The sequence below is a fragment of the Camelus bactrianus genome, chromosome 3, assembly GCF_048773025.1.
Source record: "Camelus bactrianus isolate YW-2024 breed Bactrian camel chromosome 3, ASM4877302v1, whole genome shotgun sequence".
NCBI classification, from domain to species: Eukaryota; Metazoa; Chordata; class Mammalia; order Artiodactyla; family Camelidae; genus Camelus; species Camelus bactrianus.
The window spans coordinates 23,524,287-23,540,192 of NC_133541.1; the positions used below are offsets into that span (position 1 = coordinate 23,524,287).

The window sequence follows — 15,906 nt, forward strand, 5'->3', positions numbered from 1 at the left end:
ATCTTGAGCTCTACACAGTAGGGCTGCCTGGAGGAGGCAGGTTACTTCAGCAGAGGGAGTCTAAAAGTGTCCAGGTGCTGCAGAAAATGTCCTTTTAGGCCATCTTGAATAAAACTACATATGCCTGGAGCAAGGGAGTTGTAGAAGAGGGGCCAGAGGTAGTGAACCTAAGAGGGGCCCATCACAGTGCCCCAAGTAAGGAAAGTTCATTTTAATTGTGTAACTGAGCCATCCAGAAACATCAGCTTGAACAATTTGACGGGCACAGAAAACAGAACAAACTGCCCCACTACCTGTCCCTTACTCCCTGCTAACAACATCAAGGTTGACAAGGAGCAGAAACTGAAGCTCACGAATTGGAGGCAAGGGGCCGGGAGAGAGGGAGCAGAAGAACCGTATCCCTTTCCAGCAGGAAGTAAGCCTGGGCTGAGGAGGGAAGATTCACCTAAGTTGAGTCTGGTTTAATCTTAGTATGTGTATGACAAAGTCCAATCACCAACTGAGACCATAGTCCATCTATGAAGTAAGAAAGGCCAAGCGTGTCATGGCCCTAGGAACAAGTAAATATTACTACCACTGAACGAAATGTACACAGACAGTGGGAGATAAATTTACATTTTGATTTCGAGACTTTCCCCAGTTACAGTTGTAAATGAACCACCACAGAGTTTGCCCTTATTCTTTCTCTCTTCTCTCCCTCCCTCCCATCTACTTCGTTGGCCTTTGTCCAGGATGAGATGTTAACAAGCACCATCCTATCCTACCTCTAACACCCGCAACCTGTGTGTCCCAGCTTACGAGGTCAGAGGGCTGACGGTGAACAGGGGATATTATGAGGCTTTATTTTTAAGTTGAATGGTTGTTTAACCTATCAGAGTGACACAAGGTTGAGAACTGATAGAAACAATAATTCTATTATTTAGACCTTGGATTATTTATTTATGTCTTAAGAAATGACTTACTATCATCATGGATTTTACTTACAAGAAATGTTATTGAGCCTAAGTGAAGAATCCAGTTGTCTGCATAGCAAGCCACCCCCTAAACCATGTATTTAATCTTCCTTCTCACTTAATCTGCAAAGTTACCTACAAGTTTCCCATGATTTATAGGATGAGAGTCAACCTCTACTGAGCATATGCCATCATTTCTAAACCACTGACTCTAAATCTATCTTAGTGTTTTCTTAGTGGACTGCCAAATAGGGATGTGTACGGGGCAACATGGAGTGGCACGTTTTACCACTTAATAGCTTCCTTAATTTTTTCACTAAAGGTTGGAAATTTGTTCTCCATCCTCTACCTCCACCCCATTGCACCCCATTTCTCAGCCAAATCAGCTAAAAATTTAAATTAAAAGGGTGAGGATAATCCATACCTGAGAACCAATACTATCTATGTTTCATTTTGCAAGGAGATGGGGCGGTCAGAGAGACAGAGCGCCCCTTCGGCCCCATCATCTGCACAAAGGCACCAGAAAGCAGAGTTTACGGAAGCCTAGGTTGTCTAGTCTTTCTCCAGTGTGTCCCAGACTGGCTGTTTTCATGCCTGGCATGGTGCCAGAGGCCAGGCGGTACCACAGTATGAGAGTAACACCAGAGCAGATTTACAAGAAAATTTGAGGGGAAAGAATAATGTTGGTAATAAGATAATTTAGATCTATTATTGAGTAGATCACAAAGTATGCTTAAGGATTTAAGATAAAACTGAAGACTTCAATAAACTCCACACTTCGGTTCCTGCCTTTATACCGCCAAGGAATCTTTACTCAGGACATCTCTGCAGAAAAGATGGAGAGTCAGCTAGCTACCATCTCTGAAAAGCCATTATGAAAATCAGAAAGTCTCAAAAGTCATCAATTCATCAGACCTTTACCCAAAATATGACCTAATAATAGCTGCTATGTATCTGCTCCTTCTGTACACCCTGTGATTCAATCTCCCCATTAATAACCTGCGACCTGAATATAATCGTCCTCAGTGTAAGGTGAAAAGGCTAAAACTTTAAAAGGTTATGTAACATGTTCAAAGTCATGCAAGTAAATAAAATTTTCACCCTATATCCCCCTATTCCAAAGCCCATTCTCTTAGCCAGAATGCTCCAGCTACTTCTGTTGGTAGCACTCTGGTTTCCAGTCCCCATGCTGACTGGAGAGGATTGCCTTGGACAAAACAAAACAAAACAAAACAAAAAAAACCAGCCAGGGATGCTGTGACAGGTGGCTTGATGTCTCATAGGGCAATTGCAGTAACAATCTCTCATCAAACAGATAAAGTGCCAAAGTCATTTCTCTTTAGTTAGAAACAGTGGGAAATGTCGTGCATGCAGACAGCAATCTGTTGAGCTCTGAAAAGTAGCAATGCATTCTATTTTTTTCTTTTACTTTTCATGAAAAAAAAATATTTTTTCAGTTTGGGGAAGCATTTCAAGACATGGGAAATTTTAAAGCACTTATCTTATGGAATTTATGACCAGAGTTTTATGATGACCCCTATCTTGTTCTTAGGAGTTTTTCAGATTTAGAGAGTGTGGCTTAATGACCAGAGTTTTATGATGACCCCTATCTTGTTCTTAGGAGTTTTTCAGATTTAGAGAGTGTGGCTTACTCTAACTGTATGAGCAAACTTAAGGATCCTGTAAAACTGACCTGCAACCTAAACAGATATAACCAGAGAGGCTATGAGAGGTTATTTGCTAAAATCTTTACTCTGGAGAATTTTCCATATGGTTCACTGTAGTTTGGTTTTTTAAATACTAAAAGTCTATCTTTTATAAACAAAAGTGCCTAGCCAACATAAGGAAATTGTTTAAAAGGTTTTTATTAAATATGTATGCTATATATTTCTTCTTTTAAGCAATTACACTATTCACTCAGGCCTGGGAGGCTTTCTTCCTAATGATATTAAAACAAGAAAAAAGATTCACTGGCATGAATACGATATTTAACTGTTCAAATTAAAAGCAGACCTCAAAGCAGTCTTTCAAAGCGAGTATTTGAAATAACTTTTCTGTGAACTAAAGCTGGTAATGACTTGGGGGAAAAGAAAAAAAAAACACTTTTCAGTCCTTTCTCCTCTCATATCCCAGCTACTCTCAGCCAAGGTATTCCCTGCTAATCATACATATTTTATTTTCATCTAACTTGCCAGACACCTTAATTTAAAAAAGAATCCCATAGTAAAGTTCTTCCTCAACACGATGAAAGTTCCCTGGCTTGTGCAATTTCTGTTTCATGACAGCCCTCCCTTTATATAGTTCTTTTCATCTCTTTACTTTAAGGACTTGTTTTAGACTATAATTATTCTTGAGACTCTGGGTTAACACAACCATTAAATCTTGTATAGGTGGATGATAAATTGGGAAGCTAACAAGTTGTACTGATCTTTTTCTCAGAATTCTTCATGTTTGAACTCAGCCACCATAAAGCAACATGAAGAAATTACCTACATCTCAGAAAGCAAAACATATACACACAAACACACATAAAATTTTACTGCCAGCAGATCTAGATATTATGAAAGATTGTGGACACACATTTCTATTAGCCTCTTGGCCAGTGATTTGGGGGAAACTTCTAAATAAGGTGTATCATAGTTCACAAATTTCACATTTGGTGGCTTCAACCATTTTAAAAGATCTTTGTCCTCCCCTCCATCTCTCCACTGGGAAATCACTGAATTGGTGTTCCCTTAAAATAGAAGTAACATGAAATGCAAAGAGGTGGCTTTTTTTTTCTATAAATAAAAATCCTGAAGTGAAAATAATCATTTTCATTATCAAAAGTGACAATTCAGAACTTTAACAAAAATTCCAGAGCAAGCAAAATAAAGATCGTACCCAATTTCCTCTTTTCCCATATAGCTGACGCCGCATTTTATAGATATTTCCGTCCATACCTATCAAAAAAAAAAAAAAAATCCTGGGACAAAAATCTGTATTGGGGGCCTCTAATGCTGATCCTTTGCATCTTAATTAGTAGTTGCCCATGACCTGGAGCACCAAGAATTGCACTTCTGGCATTGTTTGTAGTTGGCTAAGATTCAATTAATTGAATTTTTTTGCTGTTGCTGAGGAAAATGTGAAGTGGAGTATTTATAACCATGGATACCTGATTTTTATTTACAGTCATCTGAAAGAAATTCTGCACCAGTGACAGAGCTGCAACATCTCAAGTTCGGGATGTCAGAAACACTTGACTCTCAGATGCTTTTAAAAAAACATATATCTGTACTTCTTTTCTTCATATGGAGAAAAATGCTCATTTTCCAAAAACTTTCAACTGTGTTGTGGGAAAAAAAAAAAAAAAACAGTTACATTAAAGTCCACTAATCAATTGCTAATTAAATAACAATTCCTGATGCTCCGAAAGGAACTATAGCTGAGTTTGACAGTATTTTATGGGACTAAATTATATCTTGGCTTAGTTTTAATATCCAAGGAAACTTGTTTCATAATTGGTAGGTGTGCAAATATGCTGGCACTTCAGGTTCTTTATTTTATTAGGAAAAATACATTAGGAAATTCTGTTTCCCCTGCCAGCTGAAATCACAGAGCAAGTCAGTAGCATGCTTAAGTACCAAACATGCATTTTCCTAAGTGTAAAGGAAAATAATACGTAGAAGGAAAAGGTATTTTGTTTTGCTTTGTTTTTCAAATCAGCTGCATTTCATGATATTTTGACTTCATGTTTTTTACTAATATTAAGTGGCCCCGAGGCAGCGGATTGTTAAAGGTACTATTGTTGCACTGCATTAGATCAGCACTTGGTAAGCAACGATATCAAAAGCCATGCTGGCTAATATTTATTGCCTGCTTACATGGCAGTGCATAAGTGTTTTACATACTGTATCAAATTTAATTTTTATAACAAATCAGTTGATTGACCAGGCCCATCAGTAGAATGTCAGATAGGACACTTAAGGGAGGCCTACTCTTAAGTCAGTGTCATGTCTCAGACTTGCACTGGTTGTGGCTTCTTAGAGGATTTGAGAAATTTGGTGAGCAGCTTCAACAATACAGGGGCAAACTATAATAGGACTGATGTGGGGTACACTGATTAAAAGAATAAATTTCTTATTGATGGTAGTCACCATTAATGGGATATGTGCATTTTCATTCTTCAAAAGATTTCAAAATTATTTTGGATACTTTTCCTTCTGAGTTTTCATAAAGCTACTGAGATAACAGGGCATACCCCAGAAAGATTGATTTCATTCTGTTTTTCTAGTAGATTATCAACTGGTTCCCAATATCTATCTTTACTAACACAAGCAGTCATTGTTTACATTAGTAGATGGGGAAAGGGGGATTTTGAAAAGATAAAGCTGAAAAGTTGGTGGCATATTCAAATTGAAACTAAAAACTCAGTAACATCAAAATTTTTCTTTTTCTACATATTAAGCTATTTCTGTAGTATTTATCTGTAGCTTTAAATAAGTAAAAGGCCCTATTACTGACCTATTATAAAAGTACTATTGAAAAAGTAACATGTGAATATTCTGACTTTCTACCGTGGAAAAATTAATAGATGGATGACTGAAAAAATGCTTGATTTGGTGACTGCAGAACATCAAGTAACAATGCACAATTATTTTGAACAATAACCACCAGTGGAAATTAGCTTTGTGCTGGCCTTGTTGTGTTCTGGTGCACCATTGTGTGTAATTACACATGTACGCTGTGATAGTGCAGTCGTTAAATTAGAAACTGAACTTCTTTGACAACTGCAGTAAAACTTGACAGAAGATGAATGTGATTTTTTTCTTTGTTTCTCTTCTTCTTCTTTCACTAATTTAAACATGTATTAATTAACTTGTTCTGGCAAGTGTTTAGTAAACATTGAACAAGGGCATTTCTTTAGTGGTATAATTAAAATTCCCTTTGAAAATGTTTTGCGTGATATTTTATGCACAATTTGACTCAAGTAAACAGAGGTTCTAATTAAAGTTTTTAAATGAAGGCAATCAAAATTGATAAAACATCCAGCAACCCATTCAAGCACATTGTCTTCCTGTCTATTCAAGTCTAATTTGATGGTCAGTTAACATTAGCCTGAGTTGGTTAATATGTCCCCAGTTTCACAGGCCCCCTTCTACTTTAGTTAAGTCTCAGGGAATAAACCTTGAAGCGTTGCAGTACCACTTGAAGTTGTTATACGATATTTATTTAATTAAATTTCTACTAAGTTATTACACCAGGATATTATGAGAAGGATTTAATTTAGGTTATGGATCCTCTGCAAATAAAGTGTTGCATAAAACACACTGAATGAATGAAACTTTCCAAATATCAAATGGGGCTTCAGTTATTTTTTCCCATTATAACTTAGTGTGAAGGGTTACACCTCCGTGAATAGTGCTATTCTCTCGGGTGAGAAGAGCCACTGTAGCTTTTCAGTGTTAACAGGTAAAATGTCCAAAGCACATCATCCCTTTCTGCCGTGTTTCTCTGTGTGTGCTGAGGGAATGGGGGTTATGGGAAAGGTGAAGAGAGATGGAAAGGAATTCATTTTGCCTCTAATGCATTGATTGACCTGTAGCGAAAGATATTTTAAGGGAAGTTTTAAAATCCCAGCCTTTAAATTATTCATACTTTTTTCCTTTTAGTGATGCTATAAACAACTCCAAAAAGCAAAGCTTTAAGTACAAGAATTGTTGGTAATTAATAAGTGATTTACTGGCTCTCAGGATCACTGATGTCTCTAATGATCTTTTTTTAATTCCTGGGGATTAAAACAGATTCTGCCTGATCATTTTCTTCAAAAAGTGTTCTCTGGGTACTGTACTTGAATGGGCCAGGGGTGGGAGCAGAAAGTCATTCCTTCTGGCTCTGAACCATAGAATTGGAGCCTGCTATCCAGAGGTAGCAGCAGCTTCTGCTTTTGCAAAAGAAAAGCGAAATAGAATTTAACCCTGCCTCGCGGGGAGCCCTGCCTCGCGGGGAGCCCTGCCTGAATACGCTCCTTTGTTGTTGGTGTCCTTGTTTTCTTAATGTCTTTGTAGTTCAGGAGAGAAGTGCTGTTTATCAGGTGCCTCCACTCAGACCCTAAAACTTTACTAGCCCCAATTCGGAAAGGAGGAAATTGAAGCACATCACATCCAGTCGCTTGCCAACTTCTCAGGACTAACGCGGATTGACGCTGGGATGCATGTGGGTGAACTGGCTCAGAGTGTGCTTCTAGCCGTGGTGCTGTTTTATCCCTGGGTATTAGCACACCAGCCCCCATTTCACACGGGAGAAACAAAAGCTCTGAGAGGTGGAAGTGCCTGCCTGAGATGGATAACACGGGAAGGAAGAAAGAGAGACAGTGAGGGCTAACCCCCAGCCGTTCTAAACACCACTGTTGTAACTTTTGACCGTCATTTTGCTTGTATTTATTCTACAAAGCCATGCCTTCTCAAACCAAACATTCAGCAGAACTTGGAACTCTTCTTAATGATTCAAAGTCGTCATAATGAATATTCGTGTGCTGGGTCTCCTCAAGTGCTGTGAAGTATTCCTGTGCCCGTTCTTAACAGTCATTAGTCATATCAGTTCACGCGTTTAGTCATTCTTACAATCCGTCGCTCATGCGTTCATCCATGCAGTCACTTATTTCACAAATGTTTATCTGGTGTCACTAGCTGTAGACACTATTCTCGGCATAGGAACACGAGTGTTGTCGCCTGTCCCCCAGGGCCAGCCCCTGACTCTGTCTGTTCTTTCTTTAATTCTTCTGTCTGCCTTTAGAAGCCACATTCTGTGCCTTTCAGCCACCACCTCCTACTAATATTGCTACTCCAGCCTCCAGCATTCCTTACACCATCCCTTTAATTTGCTGGGGATTTAGAAACCTGATGATAAATTTGTTCAAATTTTGTCTGAAATGAGAATAAATAAAACCTAGATGCTGTTCCCATGAGCAAAATACAAATGAGACAGTGAATGCCATGGTTAATCTCCATTAGCTGGGTTTGATCCAAGTTCTGCCAACTGCTAGCTGTGCACCCTTGGGCAGAGCATCCAGTCCCTCCAAGCCTGTGTTTCTTGTCTCCAGAATGGAGGCTAAGAGAGATGGTCTCCATCTCAAAGAATTGTTGTTTCAGATCGCATGTTTACCCCCTTGCAGGACACAAAGCAAACTTTGTTTGCTGTTCTTTTAAGCTTATACATTTTTGACAACTGTTTTTACCTCTCAGCAATCTGTGTTATGGTTAAATTTTTAGGGGAATCTTGAAGACTCAGTTCTAAAGTCGCAGTCGCACTTATCATGGGCAGCAGCCTGGCCTGTGACTCAGAGTGAGTTCAGAGCGAGGACTTCCAGAGTCTGATGGCAGGGCTAGGTGGCTTCATCAAGTACTCATTGCATGACCTTGGACAAGTTACCCCATCTCTCTAAGCTTCAGTTTCTCATCTGCAGAAGTTATAAGAATAGTATCCACCTCACAGATTTGTCATGAGAATTAAATGAAGACAAATTTGTGATGTGCTTAAGCACAGGGCCTAGCTCAGAGTAAGTTTAGGTTTAGAAGACAGCAAGTTTAGCCATTATTATGAACTAGACTTCATATAATTGATAAAGGCTTAGACATCATGTCAGCAAGAATAAATACAGCGTCACCACTCCTCATAGCACTTGACATGAGTGCTTTAAAAATCATCTGTGATGTGCCAGGTTTCACAGTGACTTAATGGTAAACCCAACTATGTGTCTCCTTTTGCAATTTAATAAAGTTGAATCTGCTTTGAACTCCTCACACCCGATCAGGTACCTTTGTAGCTCCCAGCCAATACACTCAGGCTGCCCTTTCATTGAGCTATTGCACTAATGTGCAAGTGGGTTTTGACATCTTGCAGTCTTGTTGAAGTTTCGTGGTCCTAAACGGCTGTGCATTCAAAAAAATTAACGAAGCTACCAGAGAGCCTAATGTACAAGCAGAGAGGAAACCAAGTCTTTCATACATTTCTGCAACCTAAACATATACTTTGCTACAGAAATGTTTAAAATTCATGCCATGAAGAGCTGATTAAAGGCATACAATGCTTTCTCTTCTCCTTTGTTCACATGAGTAAATCTTTTGGGAAAAGACAGGCTCCACAAGCCCAAAGGCCCTTAGGGGCCAGGCAGGACCCATAAAGGAAAGAAGCAAGGAGGTTTAAGAAAACCACGGAGAACCTGAGATGGGAAAAGGCAGTTGAATGGCAATGAAACACACAGTGGACAGGCACCAGTGAGGGTCATAGGGAAGTGCCAGCTTCAGGAGCCAGCCTCCGCCACTCCAGAAATGAAGAGGTCACCAGAGTATCTGTGGTTTCAAGTGAAGCCGGATATGGGCATGTACTGATCTTTAAAGATTAGCAACTGACTTCAGTTTCTCAATTGTGAAAGGCAAAACAAGAAACGTGCAAGAGGCGAAGTGTGTCCTCTGCTAAGATATTCTTTGACACTTTAGGTGGTTGTGGCCATCTTAATAGCTAAGCCCTCACATGGACTCATTCATGAAGTCTGAGGTAGGTACTATTAATATGCCATTTTATAGATTTAAAAAATTGAGACACACATTGGTCCCCCACTTGCCCAGCCAGTGTTGGGTGGGGCTGAGCGTCTAACCCAGAGTGTGGCATGCCAGAGTCTGTTCTTAACCATATTCTGATTCTTTCTCTTATGATAAAATAGTTTGGCCTCCGTCTGCCACGCCCCCATGTGGAAAAAGAGCTGCGTTTTTTGTTTTTTGGTTTTTTTATTCAAGTTTTTGGGTTTTTTGTTCCAAGTGAGTATTTCAAATCAACAAATATTCCTTGAGCCTCAACTACATATAAAACACCATTTTATGCGCTGTAACACATTTGATTTTATCTTCATTAATGCAATGTGTGGAATATGATTTTAGAACAAGGGTAATACTGTTGAAATAGCTTCATCTGGAAACACATCCGTTTGCAAACAGATTGGCATATTATCCACAAATATAAACATTTACAAAAAATTCAGGCATCATTTGATGGCTGTTGCCATAATGATTCATTGGCACAAGAGGAATGCTACGTGATGAAGGATGCCAAGGCTGTTTGACACATTTCAGTGGAGTTCATTACACACACGAAACAGAACCAATTTTACTCAACAGTGACTTTGACATTTACAGAAAAATGAAATGGAGGTTTAGAAATGAAGACTTCATATGAAATCTCTACCAAAAATTTTAAATTGGTTCCATCCTTATGTCACCACTTCTAGAAGGTCAGCCATACTCTATAGACTTACTTTTATTCACAGGTGGCAACCTGTTCAAAACAAAGTTTCTTGGGTGATCGGAAAATTGATCATGGACAGACTTAATTGGCTGTAAAGCTCTTCTTGCAGAATAAAGAATGTATATATGTATTTTAAACATTTCCTTGTAGGAAGATGTGTGACCCTTTGGCTTCACTATTTAATCCATCCTGATTATCACAGTTCTGTTTCTTTGATTTTGCTAGGTTTTAATGGAGTAAATACCATCCTCACCCCCACTGTACCCAAAGACAGTGTGGGACTGGAGAGATTTCAGGCTCAGAGTAGGAATCCAATAGAGTCAGGAGAAATGTTAAATAGTTGTAAATAACCAGCTGTTTTCTACCTCCGTGATGACAGAATGTGAGAAGTACCAAAAATGAATAAGGGATTTATGATATGTATGTGAAAACCATTGTTGATGGGTTATACCAGTGGGTTAGGGCGACATGGGTAGACAGTATTTTCAGAAATGTTTTCTGTGAACAGCATCATGCAAAGTGCTACGCTACAGTATTTGTGTGCAACACCATTTATTTGAAGAAACAATTTCATAACAGATTTTAAAACATTCTCTTACAATGGTATATGGTTCAAGTATATTAATAATGTTGCTTTATTGAATGCTTACTGTGCTTTCAATGCCAAAGTTAAGTCTCTGCATACCAAAGAATGAGTGTACTTGGTTTAATTTGTAAGCCTAGGTAGCATGAAGGTAATATTGCACTGATTAGAATTAATCAAGAACACCAAGACAAATGTATGCTCAGTATGAATTCTAAAACTTTAAAGTGATTATATTGCTTTTAAATCTGTCTAATATTTACTTATTCATTTGTCTGTAAATAGTATAATAAAATCAGTATCTCAAAACCAGATAATATAGTTGAGTCACTCAGGCTGCTATCAAGCATAAGTCACTGGAGAAGTAATTCAATCAATAGAGAAGTTTTCTAATTAGCATATTCATTATTTGCAAATAAAAGGTGATTCCAAAGTACTCCAGGGAACTTGAAGACATTGTAGTTTGTCTTCTCATTCTATATATCCTATGAAATATTTTTACATTATTAATTTCCAATAATCTAGAGGAAAAGATTTTGCTAATCAAAGGAAAACTTCAGCCCAGCTTCTGCATTAATTATCACATATTCTAAATTGGTAGAACCTGAATTAATAAGGCCCAGGCTCCTTCTAACTGGCATGCATCAAATAAAAGCTGGACTTGACTATGCACTCTTGTGAAGAATGAAGTATATATGCATATTGGCTGCCAGGCAAATAAATTTTCAAAGTATGCAATTATCAATGCTATGTGGGCTTTGCCTCACTCTCCATAAACATCTTATTTAATTACCTTCTACACATCACTAAAAAAAGGCTTCTGCAAAGATTCAAACTATTTTTCTGGAGCAACCACTTTTGCATATCAAATTTCAGAGCATACAATTACCTATAAGAAATAGAAATCCCCCCCAAAAAAAACAGATTCCAGCAAATAATATAAGTAGAGAAATGGTCTATTAAGTAATCTAAGTTCATTGCTAGGCTATAAAAGCAGTTTGAGTTTTATTTTTAGAGTTTTTGATATTTTTATCTGATTTGCTGTTAATGCCATGAGGAGATGGAGGCAAAAAGGTACAATATCTGTGTTGTATTCTTTCCCCTCCCACTGTCTAATCTTCTGATCTTTCCTAATCGAATACTCAGACCTGCTATTTTAAAATTCAGTGTCTATGTATGCCCTTGCTTTTTTGTCATTTTAGTTAACTTCCTGATGCCTACAAAATAGCCTGCATATCTGATTACTGCTTACCATGTGGTTCTCCTGCACTTTGCTCAGAAGTCAGCAGCTTTCCCACATTGCTGGAAGGTGGTGTGCTCCACCAGGCCCTTTCCTTCCCTTCCTTATTTATTTTATTTTTTTAAACTTTTTTTATTGAGTTATAGTCATTTTACAATGTTGTGTCAAATTCCAGTATAGAGCACAATTTTTCAGTTATACATGAACATACATACGTTCATTGTCACATTCTCTTTCACTGTGAGCCACCACAAGATCCTGTATGTATTTCCCTACACAGTACAATCTTGTTTATCTATTCTACACTTTGAAATCCCAGTCTGTCCCTTCCCACCCACCATCCCGCTGGCAACCACAAATTTGTATTCTATGTCTATGAGTCTGTTTCTGTTTTGTATTTCTGTTTTGTTTTGTTTTGTTTTGTTTTTAGATTCCACATATGAGTGATCTAATATGGCATTTTTCCTTCTCTTTCTGGCTTACTTCACTTAGAATGACATTCTCCAGGAACATCCATGTTGCTGCAAATGGCGTTATGTTGTCAGTTTTTATGGCTGAGTAGTATTCCATTGTATAAATATACCACTTCTTTATCCAGTCATCTGTTGATGGACATTTAGGCTGTTTCCATGTCTTGGCTATTGTAAATAGTGCTGCTATGAACTTTGGGGTGCAGGTGTCATTCTGAAGTAGGGTTCCTTCTGGATATATGCCCAGGAGCAGGATTCCTGGGTCATATGGTTAAGTCTATTCCTAGTCTTTTGAGGAATCTCCATACTGTTTTCCATAGTGGCTGCACCAAACTGCATTCCCACCAGCAGTGTAGGAGGGGTCCCTTTTGTTCACAGCCTCTCCAGCATTTGTCATTTGTGGACTTTTGAATGATGGCCATTCTGACTGGTGTGAGGTCATATCTCATTGTAGTTTTGACTTGCATTTCTCTGATAATTAGTGATATTGAGCATTTTTTCATGTGCCTATTGATCATTGGTATGTCTTCCTTGGAGAATTGCTTGTTTAGGTCTTCTGCCCATTTTTGGATTGGGTTGTTTCTTTTTTTCTTATTAAGTCGTATGAGCTGCTTATATATTCTGGAGATCAAGCCTTTGTCGGTTTCATTTGCAAAAATTTTCTCCCATTCCATAGGTTGTCATTTTGTTTTACTTATGATTTCCTTTGCTGTGCAGAAGCTTGTAAGTTTCATTATGTCCCATTTGTTTATTCTTGCTTTTATTTCTATTGCTCGGGTAGAATGCCCTAGGAGAGCATTTTTCAGATGTATGTCAGATAATGTTTTGCCTATATTTTCTTCTAGGAGGTTTATTGTGTCTTGTCTTATGTTTAAGTCTTTGATCTATTTTTAGTTTATTTTTGTGTATGGTGTCAGGGACCTTCCTTAAACTTATGGCCATTTAGCACCTTAAGAATCCTGGTTTTTGCATCGAACGTTGTGCTTGGAATATGGGGGCTTTTTCCATTTCATATTTTTAGATTCAAATCTAAAATAGGTGTATCACTCTTTTCAACTATATCAAATTCTTGGTTGAGATAATATTAGAATCATATCAACATGTTAAAATTATAAAAAGACGTGTTTATCCAGTACCATTTCGGCAGAATTATTACATTGGAGCTAGTTCTGATTTTTTTTCACCTAAATAAAATAAAGATGATTTTCAAAACCTTAACATAATAAAATGGAAAGAGGGAAAAAAATGCATAGATTCTATGAATGAGTCTGCCCTCTGCCCTCCAGTGAACTTTCCTTTTTTTGCCCATATTCCTCTTCCTGAGGCAGGCAGAGGGCAGAAAGCTTCTGCCTTCTTTGTTTCTACATCATTACTGTGAAATCCTGAATTGAAGTCCACACAAAGGAAAACAGTTAGCAAATGGACTAATTCTGATTTTTAAAGTGCTTCTATTCTTTATTTTTAAAATAATTCGACTTCATTGGAAATGCTTCTTGAAAAATAAAAAAATTTTTCAGCCTAAGAGGGAACTATCTTTTGCAGACTTTTATAGAATGCTACAGATGGGTTCTACACTTGCCATGCTAATAATAGTCAGTAACAATAGTAGTAATAATAATAATACCAGATAATACTTATTAATACCTTACTAAGTGCCAGGCACTGTGTTAAGTGCATGTAATGACTTATTTAATCCTTACAACACCCTATGAGGTAGTTACTGTAATTACCCAAATTTACAGAAGAAGAAACTAAGGTGTAGTGAGATTAAGCATTTTCCCAAATCCACAGCAATTTAAACCCAGGCAGTCTGGCTCCAACACTGATAATCTTAACCACAATGCAATCTTGACTACTAGGAACTATTATATGAGAATTACTAAGTTATATATTCAACAGTTTCCAGTTTGTTGGAGAGTTTTTTTTTTTACCATAGAATTTCACAGAGAAATCTATCTCTCTAAAAAACTAACACCAAATATGAATAGATCATGGTCATTTTAGTAATTTTGTGTAATGAGTTTTAACAAGGACTTACCCTGCCAAGCTGTTACAAAAGGAGCTGGGTTATAGCAAAACTAGATGTTCTACCATACTTGGAAATATTGCTTTAATTTGTACCACTTTAAAAGCTTATTACCAGCTCAGCCAAAAAAAAAAAAAAAGTGAAATACATGACATTTTGGTATCTGTGATATTAAAAAGAACTAATATTTAATATTCAAGTGCCAACAGCTTGTAGAGTTTGCACACAACACCCGCAGGGACCGATTTTTCTTTAAAATGGCCTTTAGGAGTCTGCCTTTTAAACAGCTGACACCTCCATTCTCTGCATCCCTCTTTCCTGCCAGCACCGCAGGGCACACACTGAGTGCAGCAGCAGACGTGTAATTCTTCACTGCAGGATTTGTCTATGCAAATAATGGAGAATGTGGGAAATTAAGAAAAATGTAATTTCCACTGAGTCAACCTCAATGTAATCTCCACGACTAGAAATGAATAGACGTCTTCAGAGGGCTTTTCTCCATATGCTGTCTCAGTCCCCTTGATACACCATCCCTGAGCTAAGAGAGAAGAATTGCCGTTACCTAATTGGTCATCAGTCACTCCACACCTGTACCAAGGCCACATAATGACAAATATACTGTTACGTGGTGTTTTTCCAGCATGACTAATTGTCATAGTACTAATTCACTCACTTGCGGAATTTTCAACTTCCCCAGCCTGCCGTCAAGAAGATGCATAATAATGGAATAAAGGTTTAAAAATGCTGAACGCTATGAAATACTTCACTTACATTCCAACAAAAAGCTTCCACTCAACCACGTGTTGGGGGGCTATAATTATTCATTGCTGAGGTTAAAAAAAAAATGATCACAAATACACTTACCTGGTAGAATAACAGGAGACATGGGAACATATCTTTTCTGACATAGAGGAAAAAAAAATACTGATCAGGTTACCTCAAACATGTTTCTTTATCTGTATTTATCTAGTAACTATGCCAGTTTAATTACTCCTGTTTTCTGCATGACGAAGCACTACATTTTTTGTTGGTATTATTTAGGAAAATTTTTTCTGTATCAAGTAGTAATATTAATATTAGGGAGTACTTTGTTGGATTTTTTTAAAAGAACTATGGAAAAGCTTAGGAGGGAGATATAGGCATATATTACTTTAATTACATAAAATAGTAAACCAAATTGTGACATCTTTGTCAAGCACTCTGGCCTGAAGATTTTTTTAAATGCTAGGCTGTGCTCTTGAAAATTAATATTTGTCACAGAAAATTATTGCCCACAAGTATAATAGCTGACTTTTCTGAAGACCTTGTCGTCAGTCGCCCTCACTTTGATATTGCAGTATGTTTGATGTACCTGT

At 37.7% G+C, this 15,906-nt stretch overlaps 1 protein-coding gene across 3 annotated transcripts in view; it reads left to right on the top strand.

The window, feature by feature from the left end:
• CDH6 (cadherin 6) overlaps window positions 1–15,906 on the top strand; it is a 121,229-nt gene that overhangs the window by 50,670 nt on the left and 54,653 nt on the right. The gene's annotated exons all lie outside the window — the stretch shown is intronic.